Source organism: Oryx dammah, unplaced genomic scaffold, assembly GCF_014754425.2.
Source record: "Oryx dammah isolate SB20612 unplaced genomic scaffold, SCBI_Odam_1.1 HiC_scaffold_17, whole genome shotgun sequence".
Classification (NCBI taxonomy): Eukaryota; Metazoa; Chordata; class Mammalia; order Artiodactyla; family Bovidae; genus Oryx; species Oryx dammah.
In genome coordinates, this window is record NW_024070201.1 from 39,479,839 (window position 1) to 39,494,549 (window position 14,711).

A 14,711-nucleotide genomic window follows, 5' to 3' on the forward strand; every position below is an offset into this window, starting at 1 on the left:
GGTAATGATGACCTTGTAGAATGAATTTATGAATGTTCTCCTCTCTTCAGTGTTTTTTAACAGTTGAGAAGGATGATATAAGTTCTTTGTGCTATACAGTAGGACCTTGTTCTTTATCCATTCCATATATAATATCTAACCTCTGCTAACTCGAACCTCCCACTTCATCTCTTCCCCAACCCCCTCTACCTTGGCAACCACAAGTCTGTTCTCTAGGAGTCTGTTTATGTTTTGTAGATATGTTCATTTGTGCCATATTTTAGATTCCATATATCAGTGATTACATATGGTATTTATTTTTCTTTTTTCTGACTTCACTTGGTATGATAATCTCTAGTTGTGCCTGTGTTGCTGCCAAGGGAATCATTTCATTCCTGTGTATGGCTGAGTAGTACTCCATTGTATATTAATATATGTATGGATTCTTCTTTATTCATTCAATCTGTCAGTGGACATTTAGGTTATTTCCATGTCTTGGCTATTATGAAGAGTGCTGCTGTGAACACAGGGCTGCATGTATCTTTTTGGATTTATAGTTTTGTCCAGAAATATTCTGAGGAGTGAGACTGCTGGGTCATATGGTAATTCTGTCTTTTGTTCTCCGAGGAACCTCCATACTGTTTCCCATAGTGGCTGTACCAACTTACATTCCCACCAAAGTGCAGGAGAGTTCCCTTTTCTCTACATCTTCTCCAGCATTTGTTATTTGTGGAGTTTAAAAAATAATTTTATTTACTTATCCATTATTTTTGGCTGTGGTGGGTCTTTGTTGCTGTGCAGGGGCTTTTCTCTAGTCATGGCAAGCAGGGACCACTCTCTAGCCGGGGTGCACAGGCTCCTCACTGTGGTGGCTCCTCTTGTTGCAGGGCACACAAGCTTCAGTGGTGCAGCACATGGGCTCAGCAGTGGCAGATCCAGGGCTCTAGAGCACAGGCTCACTAGTTGCGGTGCATGGACTTAAGTCACTCTGTGGCACATGGGCTCTTCCCAGATCAGGGATTGAACATGTGTCTTCTGCATTACCAGGTGGATTCCTTACCACTGACTGAGCCACCAGGGAGTTTTTAATGATGACCATTCTGACTGGTGTGAAGTGGTACCTCACTGTAGTTCTGACTCGAATTTCTCTAGTCATTAGCAAGACTGAGCATCTTTCCATGTGTCTTGACCATGGAGAAAGATCTATTTAGGTCTTCTACCCATATTTGGATTGCATTGTTTTTTTGTTGTTCTTGAGCTGTATGAGCTGCTGTGTATTTTGGAAATTACGCACCTTTGTCAGTCACATCACTTGCAAATATTTTCTCCTATTTTGTACATTGTCTTTTAAAAAATGGTTTCCTTTTCTATGCAGAAGCTTGTAAGTTTGGTTAGGACCCGTTTGTATATTTTTGTTTTTATTTCTATTGCCTTGGGAGACTGACCTACGAAAACACTGGTACGAATTAAGTCAGAGTATGTTCTGCCTATGATCTCTCTAGGAATTTTATGGTGTCATGTTTTATGTTTAAGTCTTTAAGCCATTTTGAGTTTATTTTTGTGTATGGTGAGAAGGTGTGTTCTAACTTCACTGACTTATATGCAGCCCTTCAACTTTCCCAACACCATTTGTTAAAGAGACTGTCTTAATTCCCATAGTATATCCTCGCTTCCTTTATCAACAATAAAGTTACTGGAGGTGTTTGGGTTTATTTCTGGGCTCTCTGTTCTGTTCCATTGATCCATCTGGCCGTTTCTGTGCCGGTACCACACTGTCTTCAATTACTGAAACTTTGTAGTAACCAAAAGTCTGGGAGGATTATGCCTTCGGCTTTGTTCTTTTTCTTCAGAATTTTATTTTGGCAATCATGGATCTTTTATGATTTCACATACATTTTAGGATTATTTGTTCTAGTTCTTTTAATACAATCCTGTCACTCATGACATATTTCAATCTGGAGATTTCTTTGGGTTGTGTGGAGAAGGAAATGGCAACCCACTCCAGTATCCTTGCCTAGAGAATTCTATGGACAGAGGAGCCTGGTGGACTACAGTCCATGGGGTTGCAAAGAGTCTGACATGACCGAGCAACTGACACACACACTTGGCTTGTATGGCCATTTTAACAACATAAATTCTTCCAATCCAAGGGCATGGGATATCTTTCCACTTCTCTGAATCATCTTCAATTTCCTTTACTGATGTTTTATAGTCATCAGTGTATAAGTCTTCCATTTCTTTTGTAAGGTTTATTTCTAAGGATTTCTTTTTTGGGAATTCAACTTTGAATGTTTTTTTTTTTTTTTAATGCTGCTTCTAGAATATTTATCTTAAATTTTATTTATCTATTTATTTCTGGCTGTGCTGGATCTTCATTGCTGTGTGCAGGCTTTCTCTTCTCGTGGCGAGCAGGGGCTCCATTTAGCTGCGGTGCATGGGCTTCCTAGGGTGCTGGCTTCCCTTGTTGTGCAGCATGGGCTCTAGGGCTCTCAGACCTCAGTAGCTCTTTCACATGGGCTCAGTAGCTGTGGCACATGGGCTCAGTGGCTGTGGCACATGGGCTCAGTAGCTGTTTCACATGGGCTCAGTAGTTGTGGCACATGGGCTCAGCTACCCTATGGCATGTGGAATCTCCCTGAACTAGGGATCGAGCCTTTGCATTGGCAGGTGGATTCCCAACCACTGGGCCACTATGAAAGTCTGGTACTGCTTTTTACATTCCCTTTCTGATATTTCATTGTTAGTGTAAATAAATGCAAATGAGTTTTGTACATTAATCTAATATCCTGCTACCTTGTTGAATTTATCAGTTCTAGTAGTTTTTGTGTGTAGTCTTTAGGGTTTTCTATATATAGAGAATCATGACATCTGCATGTAATGACAATTTTACCTCTTCCTTCCCATTTGGATAACTTTTACTTCTTTTTCTCATCTGATTGCTGTGGTTGTAGGACTTCCAATACTATGTTGATTAAAAGAGGTGAAAGTGTATGTCCTTGTTCCAGATTTAGCAGGAAGACTTTTAGCTTTTCATTATTGAGTATTCTATTGGCTATAGATGTGTCATGAATAGCTTTTATTATGTTGAGATATGATCCCTCTATACCCACATTGGTAAGAGTTTTTAAAATGAATGGATGTTGACTATTATCATATGCTTCTTTGGCATCTGTTGAGATGATCATGTGGTTTTTGTCTTTTCTTTTATACATGGTTTATCACATTGACTGATTTGCATACACTGAAGCATCCTTGTGTACTGGGGATGAATCCACTTGGTTGTGGTCTATGATCTTTTTCATGTGCTGTTGGATTCAGTTTGCTAATGTTCTGATGAGAATTTTTACATCTATATTCATCAAAGATAAAAGCCTGTGGTTTTCTTTTTTGGTAGTATCTTTATCAGGTATTGTATCAGGGTGATGGTGGCTTCAGACAATGTCTTTGGGAATGTTCCCCCCTCTTCAGTGTTTTGGAGGAGTTTGAGAAGAATTGGTGTAAGTTCTCCTTTGTTTGGTAGAATTGCCTGTGAAGCCATCTGGTCCTGGACTTTTATTTGTACGGAGTTTTAAAATGACAGATTCTGTTTCATCTCTGGACTTCCCTGGTGACTCAGTGGTAAAGAATCCACCTACCAGTTTGGAAGACACAGGTTTAATCTCTAGGCCAGGAAGATATTCTAGAGAAGGAAATGGCAACCCACTCCTGTATTCTTGCCTGGCAAACCTCATGGACATAGGAGCCTGGTGGGCTATAGTCCATGGCATCACAAAAGAGTAGGACATGACTTAGCAACTAAACAACAACAACAGAAATTTCATCTCGAGTGATAGGTCAGTTCAAACTGTCTTTTTGATTCAATTTTTGTGGGCTTTATATTTCTAGAAACTTGTCCATTTCTTCTAGGTTGTCAAATTTGTTTACATATAATTGTCTCTAGTGAATCAGTTATAAATATATATATTGCTATTGTTCTGCCACTTAGTTGTGGACAACTCTTTGTGATTTCATGAATGGCAGCATGCCAGGCTTGCCTATCCTTCACTATCTTCTGGAGATTAAATCAGACTCATATCCATTGAGTCAATGATGCCATCCAACCATCTCATCACCCCCTTCTCCTCTTGCCCTCAATTTTTTTCCAGAATCAGGGTCTTTTCCAATGAATCTGCTCTTTACATCAGGTGGCCAAAGTATTGGAGTGTCAATTAATATTCAGGACTGATTTCCTTTAGGACTGACTGGTTTGATCTCCTTGTTCAGGGGACTCTCAAGAGTCTTCTTCAACACTACAGTTGGAAAGCATCAGTTCTTCAGTGCTCAGCCTTCTTTATGGTCCAACTCTCACATCTGTGCATAACTACTGGAAAAACCATAGCTTTGATTAGATGGACTTTTGTTGGCAAAGTGATGTCTCTGCTTTTTAATATGCTTTCTAGGTTTGTCATTGCTTTTCTTCTAAGGAGCAAATGTCTTTTAACTTTGTGGCTACAGTCACTCTCCACAGTGATTTTGGAGCCTAAGAAAATAGTCTGTCACTGTTTCCACTGTTTCCCCATCTATTTGCCATGAAGTGATAGGACTGCATGCCATGATCTTAGTTTTTTGAATGTTGCGTTTTAGGCCAGCTTTTTCACTCTTCTCTTTTAACTTCATTAAGAGGCTCTTTAGTTCCTCTTCACTTTCTGCCATTAAAGTAGTATCATCTGCATATCTGAAGTTGTTGATATTTCTACCGGCAATCTTGATTCCAGCTTGTGTTTCTTCCAGCCCAGCGTTTCTCATGATGTACTCTGCATATAAGTTAAATAAGCAGGGTGACAATATACAGCCTTGATGTACTCCTTTCCTGATTTGGAACCAGTCTGTTGCTCCGTGTCCAGTTCTAACTGTTGCTTCTTGACCTGCATACAGGTTTCTCAGGAGGTAGGTAAGGTGGTCTGGTTCCCATCTCTTTAAGAATTTTCCACAGTTTGTTGTGATCCACATAGTCAAAGGCTTTAGCGTAGTCAATGAAGCTGAAGTAGATGTTTTTCTGTAATTTTCTTGCTTTTTCTGTGATCCAACAGATGTTGGCAATTTGATCTCTGGTTGTTCTGCTTTTTCTAAAACCATCTTGTACATGTGGAAGTTCTCAGTCCATATACTATGAAGCCTAGCTTGAAGAATTTGGGGCATTACCTTGCTAGCATGTGAAATAAGTACAACTGTGTGGTAGTTTGAACATTCTTTCCCATTGCTGTTGAGACTGGAATGAAAACTGACCTCTTCCAGTCCTGTGACCACTGTTGAGTTTTCCAAATTTGCTGGTATACTGAGTGCAGCACTTCAACAGCATCATCTTTTAGGATTTGAAATAATTCACCTGGAATTCCATTACCTCCACTATCTTTGTTCGTACCAATGGTTCCCAAGGCCCACTTGACTTTGCACTCCAAGATATCTGGCTCTAGGTGAGTGATTAAACCATTGTGGTTATCTGGGTCATTAGCAGCTTTTTTTGTACAGTTCTTCTATATATTCTTGCCACTTCTTAATCTCTTCTGCTTCTGTTAGGTCCATACTGTTTCTGTCCTTTATCATGCCCCTTTGCATGAAATGTTCCCCTGATACCTCTAATTTTCTTAAAGCAATCTCTAGTTTTTCAGATTCTGTTCTCCTCCTCCATTTCTTTACATTGTTCACTTAAGAAGGCTTTCTTATCCCTCCTTGCTATTCTTTGGAATTCTGCATTCAGATGGGTATATCTTTCCTTATCTCCTTTGCCTTTCGCTTCTCTTCTTTTCTCAGCTATTTGTAAAGCCTCCTCAGACAATCATTTTGCCTTGTTGCATTTCCTTTTCTTGGGGATGGTTTTGATCACTGCCTCCTATATAATGTTATGAATCTCCATCCATAGTTCTTCAGGCACTCTATCAGGTCTCAACCCTTGAATCTATTTGTCACTTCCACTGTATAATCATAAAAGGGATTTGATTTAGGTCATATCTTAATGGCCTAGTGGTTTTCCCTACTTTCTTCAATTAAGGCTGAATTTTGCAATAAGGAGTTCATGATCTGAGCCATAGTCAGCTCCTGTTATTGTTTTTGCTGACTGTATAGAGTCTCTCCATCTTTGGCCGCAAAAAATACCATCAACCTGAATTTGGGCTTGACCATCTGATGATGTCCATGTGCAGAGTCATCTTTTGTGTTGTTGGAAGAGGGTGTTTGCTATGACCAGTGCATTCTTTTGGCAAACCTCTGTTAGCCTTTGGCCTGCTTCATTTTCTACTCCAAGGCCAAACTTGCCTGTTATTCCAGGCTTCACTTCCTACTTTTGCATTGCAGTCCTGTTTGATGAAAAAGACGTCTTTTTTTTGGTTGTTAGTTCTAGAAGGTCTTATAGGTCTTCATAGAACCATCCAACATATACATATATCACTCTTTTAAAGAGTCTTTTCCCATGTAGGTCATTATAGGGTATTGAGAAGAATTCCCCATTCTATACAATAGGTCCTTATTAGTTATCTCTTTTATATATAGTAGTGTGTATATAATATAATAATTAAGATTATATGTGTATAATCCCAGTCTCCCAATTTATGTCTCCACCTCTTCCTCCCCCCTACCATAACCATAAATTTGTATTCTACATCTGTGACTATTTCTGGGTTGTAAATAGGTTCATTTGTAACATTGTTTTAGATTCCACATATAGGTTATATTGTTTGATTTTTTCTCTGACTTACTTCACCCAGTAGACAATCTCTAGGTCCATGAGTTTTTGTGCAAATGACATTATTTCACTGGTTTTTTTATGGCTGAAATAATATTCCATGTATGTATGTGCTATATCTTCTTTATCCATTCCTCTGCTGATGGACATTTGGGTTGCTTCCGTGTCCTGGCTATTGTATATTATGCTGCAATGAATATAAGGGTGTATGTATCTTTCTCAATTATGGTTGTCTCCAGATAATATGCATAGGAGTGGGACTTCAGGATCATATGGTAGTTCTATTTTTAGTTTTTTAAGGAACCTCCATACTATAATCCATAGTGGCTGTTCCAATTTACATTTCTACCAACGATGTATGAGGGTTCCCTCTCTCCACACTCTGATCAGTTTTTTTATATTTAGTTCCTTATTAAAATCTCACTGTATTAATCTATTCTTTTCCCTAATACAGTTTGCATTCTTATTACTAATACTTTGAACTCTTTATCGAGTAAATTACTTCCATTTCATTGTTTCTTTCCCACGGGTTTTCTCTTGTTCGTTCAATTGAAATAAATTCCTGTATCTTGTCACCTTGCTTAACTTGCTCTGTCCCTATGAGACTAGGTGAAACAGTTACTGACTCCATGGATGTCCTTGTGTGGCAGTGACTCTATACAGTCTGCATGTGTCCAGTGGCTTTGGTGGGAGGGCTGGATCTGACATGAGCATGGGTCTCATCTTTCCCCACGGGGTTCTGGCAGGTGTCACGCTGGTAGGAGGTGGGGTTGGGAGATGGAGGGGCTAGATGTAGAGCCAGGTGTGAGCTGGGCCTTCTGCTTTGCTCAGTGGCTGATATCACCCAACTGGGAGAGAGGTTGGGTCCCAAGTTGCTGAAGCAGAAGCCCTAAGGTAGGAACTGAACTGGCTCTGTTCCCCATAAGTGTGTGATCTTACCCTCCCATCACCCTCTCCCTAGAGCAGAGCAGGACTGGGCTGGCCTGGGTCACAGAGGTGGTCTATGTGTGGGCTGTGGAGGTCCCAGCCCTAGTTAGGGGCTTAGACCACTTCTGATGTGCTGGCTCCATAAGCGCCAGTAGGAGTTTCCCCTACCCCTTTCAGAGGCTGTTCCACATCCAAACCAGCTCCATCCCTCAAAACTGAGCATTCCCCTCGGCCGCAGCAGCCCTTGCCTTAGCGTGGAACAGCATCACGGAGCAAGCGGGGCTGGAGCGGCACTCATCTCAGGCTGGGGCATAAGCTGGGGCAGTTATGGCAAACCAGCCAGGGTCCCCTGCTGTTTCAGTCTGCTTCCTCTGCCTTGTTTTGAGAGCTAGCAAGTGTGCTCCTCATGAGAAGAGTCTAGGTTTCATATAGCCCTCCTATTTGTCCTACTGATTTCCAAACCTAAGGGGACTCATCCACCTGGTGTCAGATTCCAGGGCCAGGGTGCCCAATATGTGGCTCAGACTGCCCCCTCCCCAGGGAGGATCTCTGTCCATGTGATCCCCCTGCTCATATGCATCCCCTCCCAGGAGCAGAGGTCCTTGACTGCTTCCCTTCCTTTCCTACCCAATTCTGTGCGGACCTTTTATATAGCATTGGTTGTACAAGAGTCTTTCTGCCAGTCTCCAGTTAGTTTTCAGTGAAAATTATTCCACATGTAGATATATTTTTGATGTGTTCACGAAGGAGGTGCGCTCTGCATCCATCTACTCTGTCATATTGATAAGTCTCCTCTGTTTTAATGTCCACTGAAATTTGAAGTGTATCTTCACTACAATGGGTTAATGATCTGCTTAAAGCCATTTAATGTCTTGGAATCGGTTTTCTCACTGGTAAGATTGGGTTTCATGAACATATGAGAGAGAGAGAGAAGTCGCTCAGTCATGTCTGACTCTCTGCGACCCCATGGACTGCAGCTTACCAGGCTCCTCTGTCCACGGGATTTTTCAGGCAAGAGTACTGGAGTGGGGTGCCATTTCCTTCTTCAGGGGATCTTCCTGACCCAGGGATCAAACCCAGGTCTCCCGCACTGAAGGCAGATGCTTTACGTCTGAGCCACCAGGGAAGCCTCATGAACATATGAAGAGCTCCCTAAATGGTAGTTTCCTTCCAACTTTCCCATCTCTGCCTAGTAGCAGAGCTTAAAGGATAGCTGTTAAGTCTGTGCTTAAGTCTGTTAAGTCTCCATTGCACAACTTCAGGGGGTACCATTCACATAAAGTAAGCCCTGCTCCTTGGGAAATCTGAGTTCATTCTTTCTGTAGGTCATCACCACAAGGTGGGCCTGGTGAAGTGGGGGACTACAATCAGAGACACTACTTATTGTGTGTTCTTAGCAAGAAAGCCAAGGGCCACACAGGTAGTTCCTGGTAGGCCGGTAGGTGGGCCTTCTCAGCTAGGAAAGGAGCTTTGGATTCCTGGGAATGATCTATGACTCCCTGCAAAACTTGGGCTAATAAATTGTATTATTAGCAAGTCAGTACTGCTCTGATCTCTTCTTTATGCTGGTCCAGAGTCCCTGTCTGGGAGCATACAGGACGGTAGGGCTTCTGGATAGACAGTCAGAGCAGAAGCTGTCTGGTCAAGGCCAAGGAAGAAACAAGTCAGACTCCAGGCCATGCCCTCCATAGACCCACTTGGGCCACCCCAGCCGCCCTCATGCCAGTCTGAGGTCCCTTCTCTGATGCCTTCCTACCTCCATCTTTGAATTCCCTGACCAAGGTGGGAGGAAATCGGGAGGCTCAGTGCCACCAACTGGTGGGGGCTGGAATAAATGGGGTGGTCATGAGCCCCCTACTCAGGGTGAGTCCAGGCTCTAAGATGTCCTTTGTGTTCCAGCCTCCATCCCATCTCCAATGGATGGAGCTCATATGCAGTCTTTGCCTTGCTCTCCTGTTTCCATCCTTTGGTATGGGTTATTTTGGTGGTGATTTGCTACCCTGTCTCGTGATTTAGCCATAAGCTTTACATTAACTTTTTTTAATATGACAAGCATCCAGAAAAGTACATGCTATACACACACACACAGAGTTTTAAATAGTTGTATGAAAACCCTCATGTAACCACAATTCATGTCCAAGGTAGACTATTGCCAGTACCCTAGAAGCACCCCCTTCGTCTCTGCATTCAGGTTCGCAGTCACCCTGCAAAGGTAACCACTATCCCCACTTTTATAATGATTATTCTTGATACACAGGATGTAAGATTACATTCCACCAACCTATGAACCCTTAAACATCAAATTGTAGTTTTGCCTATTTTTATACTTCATAATACATAGATTTATACTACACGTTATTTTGTGATTTTTTTTACTCAAAATTGTTTCTAGGATTCATCCTTTAAACAATTTCATTGATGTATATTTTATGGTTTTGTTGAGGTATAACTAATTAACTATGTTCTGTTGTCTTTCAAGAAAATTTCTCAATTTGTTGACTACTTCTGGTAAGTTTTCAGTGCCTTGAAATGGCTGCTTTTGATCATTTTGTCCAGTTTTACACTTGCTTTTTTTGCAGAGGATAATCATTGACCTCTTCATGCTTCAGCAACTAGAAGTGTCTCTCGTGATTTCTCACTTCATTCCTTTTTATTGTTGCCATTGTGCAATAATCCATGGTATGAGTGTACTTCAATTTACTTAGCTTGCTTACTGGGGATGCACATGCCAGTGTAGTCCATTATGGATATTCTTAGACTAGTGGCCTGGTATATGGACCTGTGTACTTATGAGTGGAATTGTTAGTCATAGGGTGTATTAGTTTTCTATTGCTGCTTTAACATATTATCATATATCTGGTGGCTTAAAACAATCCAAATTTATCATCTTACAATTCTAAAGGTCAGAGTCTAAAACAGGTCTCACTGGGATAAAATCAAGGTGTCAGCAGGGCTGTGTTCACCTCTGGAGATTCTCAGGGAGAATCTGTTTTCTTGCTTTTTCTAACCTTCTTGGGGCTGCCTGCATGCTTTGGCTTATGGCCTCCTTTCATCTTCAAAATCAGCGATGACTGGTGGAGTTTTTCTCATGTTGCACCACTCTGCTTATCCTGGATCATCTGGGGGGTTCCAATGAGGATCCAGCTGAAGATCCTCAACTTACATCTGCAAAGTCTCTTTTAGCATGTAAGGTAATAACAGGTCCCAGGGATTAGGATGTGGACATTTTGAATCATACATTTGTATGATCAATCTTTTTTAAAAAATAATTTTATTTAGTTTTGGCTGCACTGGGACTTAGTTGCTGTGGGTGCTCTTTTATTTTAGTTCAGGCAAGCGGGGGCTGCTCTCTAGTTGTGGTGCTCAGGCTTCTCACTGTGGTGACTTCTCTTGTTGTAGAGTATGGGCTTCAGTAGCTGCAGTTTGTGGGCCCCAGGGCTCAGGCTCAGTAGCTGTGGCACACAGACTTAGTTGCTCTGCAGCACGTGGGATCTTCCTGGATCAGGGATCAAACCCATATCCCCTGCATTGGCAGGCAGATTCTTACCCACTGTGCCATGGAAGCCCCTATGATAAGTCCTAAATGTATTACATAGGACAAATAGGGACTTCCTAGGTGGCACTAGTGGTAAAAGAACCTGCCTGCCAATGCAGGAGACATAAGAGATGTGAGTTTGATCCCCGGGTCGGGAAGATCCCCTGGAGAAGGAAATGGCACCCCACTCCAGTATTCTTGCCTGGAGAACCCCATGGACAGAGGAGCCTGGCGAGCTACAGTCTATAGGGTTGCACAGAGTCGGACACGACTGAAGTGACTTAGCATGCAAGCACACAAGGACAAAGAGAAAGTCTCTGTTGCTGTACATCCTTGCTGACACTTGTATCAGAGTTTAAAAATTTTGCCACTGCTCTGTAAACTCTCTCCTTAGGGAATGGGGGAGGGAAGTTCAATCATTTCCCATATTTCCAGCCTCTGACCAAATCCTTCCATGAACAGTATTGATCATCTACACCAACCTGCCTTCACTTGCCTGGATTTTCAGCACTGTTTGAAGTAGCCTGGTCCCAGCTGTTAGACTCCTTATATTTTAGACCTTCCATCAGCCTTCTGGCTGTCTTACATGCAGATTTCATTCCTATCTGGTTCTAGGTGTCTTCTAGTCCCCATCTGCCTAGAGTGCTGGTATCTTAACCATATTCAAAGATGAATCTATTTGAATGATTACAGAGTGGTCATGTGCAACTTAAGAGGCATGGTATGACACCCTAAATAGAAAGCCACCACCTTCAATGCCAATATTTCAGCTGCTCCATTGGCCATGAACTTGATGCTAAAGCTTGACTTGCATTTACACTAACTGGGGCTGATTCATTAAGAAAGACCTTGATGCTGGGAAAGACTGAAGGCTGGAGGAGAAGGAGATGACAGAGGATGAGATGGTTTGATAGCATCACTGACTCGATGGACGTAAGTTTGAGCAAGGTCCAGGAGATGGTGAAGGTCAGGGAGGCCTGGAGTGCTGCAGTCCATGGGGTTGCAAAGAGTCAGATATGACTAAGTGACTGAACAACAACTGAGGTACTAAAAGATTATGAAGCGTGAGTAGCAAAAGTCATCTGAGATGGAAACCCAAAGTTTCCAGGGGATTTCAACGTATAACAGAGCTTTGACTGTGAAACAGCATGGCAGAGGAAGCATTTTCCTGACCTTAAAAATATTTGCCATTAAAAAATGCCTCTACTACAGCCAGTTTGATGTTGAAACACCCTCAAAGAACTACCTAGATAAGCACTTTTTGAAAAGTCTACAGCATTTACTACCAAATTTCACTTCCCAGGTAGAAGCAAAGAAACAAGAGAGAATGCTGGGGTACACTTCTCACAAAGTACAGTCTCACAGAATTCTATTTCACTTCTACTTTATGCACTGGAAATTCTCAGCATGGGCATAGTGCCCAGTATAATAGCAAATAAAACAGACGTGTTTTTCCATTCACATCGGTCAGGAAATTTCATATTAAGCAGTTCAATAATTATATAAGAAATGTCATCTATATGCTGAAATATCCCTATAGACTAATTGATATTGGAAAAACCATGTTAAAGGGTATAAATGCTTGAAAACTGGTGTCAGAAGGAGAACTTCCAATCTGTAACCAGAAAGTTTCACACTAGGCAGATCAAGAAGACGGAGCAGAAATGCTGGCCGGAACTCTTCCTGCTACATCTCCCATACCCAGAAGCAGGGTGCTTTTAACAGCTGGCCACAGGACGCTTAGAGTCTACTTTTAAAGGCATTAGAATGGCTAGAGTGGCATGGCAGGGAGAGAGCCTTGAGAGGGACAACAGCATTGCTACAACTTCTCCTCTGGCAGCAACCAGGTGCTCAGAACAAGCTGATGATAAATAGGACTAAGAAACTGGCCTTTGCTGGCCAGCTGACAGTTACTGAGGTCTGGAAAGCGTTATTAGACAGGGACCAACTAATGTCTTCACAATCGACCTCTCTCCTCTGGTTTTCTTGCTTTGTCCTCCAGCCTCATGAGTAAAGGCATTCCCACAAGATACTGTCGCTGCTGCTGCTAAGTCACTTCAGTCGTGGCCGACTGTGTGACCCAGTAGACGGCAGCCCACCAGGCTCCTCCGTCCCAGGGACTCTCCAGGCAAGAATACTGGAGTGGGTTGCCATTTCCTTCTCCATTGCATGAAAGTGAAAGTGAAGTCACTCAGTCGTGTCCGACTCTTAGCGACCCCATGGACTGCAGCCTACCTGGCTCCTCCGTCCATGGGATTTTCCAGTAAGAGTACTGGAGTGGGTTGCCATTGCCTTCTCTGATACTGTTGCTAGCCCTTCCCTTTTCTTTACCTGCTTTCCTGTTGTTCCATTCTCTCTTGGTGTATAAGTGGAAGACTTGCAGTGATAGAACCACAGCCCTGTTCTTTGGCCTGAACTCCAGTTCTCTTTGGTTAAAACCTCAAGGTTCCCAAAGCTGACGCTTAGGTCCCCTCTCGAGCTTGTTTTTCCTCTTACATTCCCCAGTGCTGCCGATGGTGCCCCACACTTAACTATTTGTTCTTCACACTGCCTTCCAAGTCATCTCTCTGGAATAGAGCTCTGATCACGCCACCCACCTGCTCAAGAACCTTACATGACTCCTACTGTTACGGAATCAAGTCCAAACTTGCTGCCTTGGCATCAAATCCCTCCAAGACTTGCTTCACCATTGTCAACTAAACTAATTAAACTCAAAAGCTTTTGCACAACAACGGAAACTATGTATAAAATGAAAAAACCCACAAAATGGGAGAAATATTTGCAAACAATGCTACCAACAAGGGATTAATCTTCAAAATTTACAAATAGCTCATGTGGCTCAATATAAAAACAAACAATACCCCCCCCCCAAAAAAAAAAACAAAACTGGCAGGCCTAAATAGACATTTCTCCAAAGAAGACATATAGACGGCCAAGAGGCACATGAAAAGGTGTTCAATGTTGCTAATTATCAGAGAAAGGCAAATCAAAACTACAATGAGATCTCACCTCACACCAGTCAGAATGGCCATCGTCAAAAAGTCTACAAACAAAATCTGGAGAGGGTGCGGGGACATGGGACTTCTCCTACACTGTTGGTGGGAATGTAAATGGATGCAGCCACTATGGAGAACAGTGTGGAGATTCCTTAGAAAACTAAAACCAGTGCTCCCATATGATCCGACAGTCCTACTCTTGCACATATATGTGGACAAAAACATGGTTTGAAAGGATACATGCACTCCAGTGTTCAGTGTAGCACTGTTTACAGTATCTGGGACATGGAGGCAACCTAAGTGTCCATTGATGGCTGAATGGATGAAGATGTGGTACATATACACAATAAAATATTATTCTGCCCTTAAAAAGAATGAAATTATGCCATTTGCAGCAACACGGATGGACCTAGAGACTATCATACTAGAGGAAGCAAGTCAGACAGACAAAGACAAATACGATATTGCTTATATGCAGAATCTGAAAAAATGATACTAGTGAACTTACTACAGAACAGAAAGAGACTCACAGACTTAGGGAACCAATGTTTACCAG

General features: G+C 42.2%; 1 protein-coding gene across 1 annotated transcript in view; it reads right to left on the minus strand.

The window, feature by feature from the left end:
• Positions 1 to 14,711, minus strand: part of PARVA (parvin alpha) — a 165,399-nt gene that overhangs the window by 11,248 nt on the left and 139,440 nt on the right. The window lies entirely within an intron of this gene.